Here is a 3,656-nt window from a genome sequence, read left to right as displayed (position 1 = left end):
TCCCAAGTAGTGGAACGCTTGTATATTTAGCCTCTCCCACATTGAAAACTACATCAAAGACAATGAACTAAATGTCTTCACTAATTAATCTTGGACAAAGCCACCATAATTACCACCACTTTTCCACACTCATGGTACTGTTAGTATATGGTTACTTAGTGTACTTTATTGCTGCAGCACTAACATTTACTTTCATGTATTTATTATCTTGCAAAGCTATCTCTCATACCCGTATTGCTACCGTAGTTTTATTTCCCAGATAATACAAACGTTTAGTGCGCGTAGAGTTGTATCAGTGGTTGATAGAACTTGAGAGAATACTTATCCTACCTTTAGCTCCTCGTTGAGTTCGACACTCTTACTTATCGAAAAGGCTACACATGATCCCCTATACTTGTGGGACATCAACAAGGATGATAGGAAATCAACTTCCAGGGCTTTCCAATTCCTTGGTAGGTCCTTGGTGTGTTGGTCTTCTAAGAAGCAAAATTGTATATCTCTCTCCACCGCCGAAGCCGAATATGTTGCCGCCGCAAGTGGATGCACTCAATTGTTATGGATGAGGCAAACTTTAAAGGAATACGGTGTCATTTGTGACAAAGTGCCTCTATTATGTGACAATGAAAGTGCCATTAAGATTGCCTATAATCCGGTGCAACATTCAAGAACGAAGCATATTGAGATCCGAAATCATTTCATTAGGGATCATGTTGCCCGTGGTGATATTGAGCTTATCTATGTTCCTACCAAAGATCAACTTGCCTATATTTTCACGAAGCCTCTTGATGAAGCAAGGTTCTCTTATTTGAGGAATGAGCTAAATATCATTGATTCAAGGAGTATAGCTTGACCATCTTGCAAACACACCTTTGTCTCAAAACATTATTTGGTTTAGATGTGGGCATGGAAATAGGGGGAGTGCGGTTTAAATTATTGAGCTATCCCTCCCCCCATAATGCCAACATTAAGAAATCATTCTCTTTATATCATATGTTGATATGTGAGATTCAATGATGAGTAGTGGCTTGGACCCAAGATATATCTTCGCGGTGCCATGCCACAACACTCATATATGGTGGCCTAGGCCACCACACTCTTCTTTGTGAAGAGTTGGAGTTATTTGGATCTTATCGCCTTTTATTTGACAACTTCATGTTCTTATGGGAAATCACTCTAGTTTTGCCTTTTTTGCTCATATCTTGCAAACTTGAGTGATCATGTACCATTAACAGTTTGTACCCTCTAAACCTAAGCCTACCCTCTCCTATAAGCCACTTCCATCTTGCTCATTTGTTATGTTTGGTAAAAACTTGGAGTTTGAGATTTCTCGGTCGGATGATCTAGGTTGCCCCATCTTATTGGTAAATATGCATCTTATATGTGACGTGATATTTTATTGCACCACGTATGGGTTCGCAAATAACCAACTAAAGATAGGCAGGATTTCCGGTGTTCTGGGATTTTCCAGAAAACCGGATAATCCGGCCCCCTGGCACCCCGGAATATCCGGCCGGGCCGGATTATCCGCCCCTACTTTGGGCCGGATTATCCGGCCTGGGCGATTTGCGGGAGGACTAAGGGAGGCCGCGGGGAGAACGGTTGCCACATCAATCAGTTCCCCCCATGCGCCCCCTTCTTCCTCCTCAAGCCGCTGGAGCTCCTCCTCCTCGCCGGAGACGCCCCGTCCGCTCCCTCTCGGAGTTTTTGGGTGGATCGGGTGCCTCTCCTCCCTAGCTACCTTCTCCTCCAAGCGGCTTTCACAATGGATGCGGGTATGACTCACAATCCCTAACCCTAGGTGTTGTGATTTGTATGTGCTATTTTCTTGGTGGAGATGGTGTCTAGTTGTTCCAAATCGTGTGTAGTATACTCCTCTTGCATGCTATGAGGCCGATCTGGTCATAGACAAGTTTTTGGTTGGAAGAACTGCAAGATTCACAGGGCCGGATTATCCGGCCCCGCAAAGCCCGGATTATCCGGCCTGGCCGGATTATCCGCCCCCAGGGGACACCGGATTATCCGGCCTGGAGCTTCATCGCCGCTGCAGTTCTGTTTCAATCTATCGTGTCTAGACTTGTACCGACTTATAGTATGTTTCTAGAGTACATTACTGTATCATACATGACTTATGAGCATTATCTTCTCTTTGCTATCCGTCTTTGCTATTCACAGGTCGTGTTTCTCGGGGTGCTCGGAGACGCCCAAGGGGTGATCGGTCAAGTGATGAGTTCGCGCCCAACGCTCCTCGCAAGTCCTCCGCATCAAGACAGAAGAACAAGGAACAGAGGCAGAACTACAAGACTTTGGACCCTGTCTCTTATTCCGCTATCCGCATGAAGAACTGGTATGAAGACCTCCCAAGGGATGAAGAGACAGAGGGCAGGAAATACTGGTGCATGGAGCAGGAGTTCATCTACAAGGACATTTATAAGCCCATGAAGAATCTGAGACCCATGCAAGCTATCGATGTGGACCTTCTGGTAGTCAACAATCATTTTGAAGATGCAATCTGGGTAGTTGGCAGGATGTGCTTGAAGGATATCATGAAGATTCAATGTGACTATAGTCCAGAGTTGGTGAAGCAATTCTTTGCCACTTTGGCCATCCAGAAAGATGAGGACCGCACTATGGAATGGATGACTGGCTCCACTCACTGTAGGGCAACCTTGCGCCGATTTGCTTGGTATTCTTGGAGTTCCTGCAGGGAGGAGGTCGTCGTCTCCATGGACCACGAGAGGGCGAGATAAGAGTGTGATGTTTGATCTCTATACCTCAGCTCGGAAAAGTTGGTTCTGCCAAGGGGCTGTTTCCCATCTATGGTCAGTTACTCGGAGTTCTTTCGGGCCACCATCTCTCCAAGTGGTGGTAACAATGATGCACTCCGAGGGAACAGGTTGTGGATCTTATGCACCTCAGCTTTAGGTGTGCTCGTGATGTTAATGAGGAACGTAACTACACTATTGATGTCATGGACTTCATCTTCAATGAGATTCATGATGCCATGGTCTCCCGGACCACCATACCTTATGCACCATATATCCAGCTCCTCATCAACAACTCTGTGGCCTTGGATGGTGAAGACTTGAGCGGGTACCCATTGATGAAGCACTCTGTCAAGAAGGCTTACAAGCTTAAGCCAACCTCTTCTGCTGCACCTGCACCTGACTCCTTCATGGGTGATGCTCGTTCTAGTGGTTTTGCTCCTCCTCGCCATCCTGACCTCCCGGCTATGAAGAAACAAGTGAGCAGGCTTAGTTGGTTTCAGCGTCACATCCTTTGCATGAACATTGAGATCCATAAGGAGAACTATGCGGCCAGCCGAGAGCGTTCCGAGATTAAGCATACTCGGGCGGTTATTCCGCACAAGCTCGGTGGTGAGCAAGGACCCCCGCCTCGGCCTCCGGTTCACCCGAGTTACAGTGGGTGGCATTCTGCACAGGTTCCGTGGAGTGATCTTGATCATTGCATTCAAAGGTCCAACCTCACTCGCCGCTCTCCGGATGCCCCTGACACTGATGAAGAAGAAGAAGAAGCGGTGTACCAGTCCGATGATGAAGATGGCTCCGAGTGATCTCCATGGGGCGAGTAGCATCGCGCTTGTCCCCTTTTTGGCGTCTCGATGCCAAAGGGGGAGAAGTGTTCTATTAGGAACTCTC

Source organism: Lolium rigidum, chromosome 7 (genome assembly GCF_022539505.1).
Source record: "Lolium rigidum isolate FL_2022 chromosome 7, APGP_CSIRO_Lrig_0.1, whole genome shotgun sequence".
In the NCBI taxonomy this organism is placed as follows: Eukaryota; Viridiplantae; Streptophyta; class Magnoliopsida; order Poales; family Poaceae; genus Lolium; species Lolium rigidum.
Note: the sequence above shows the minus strand (reverse complement) of the source record.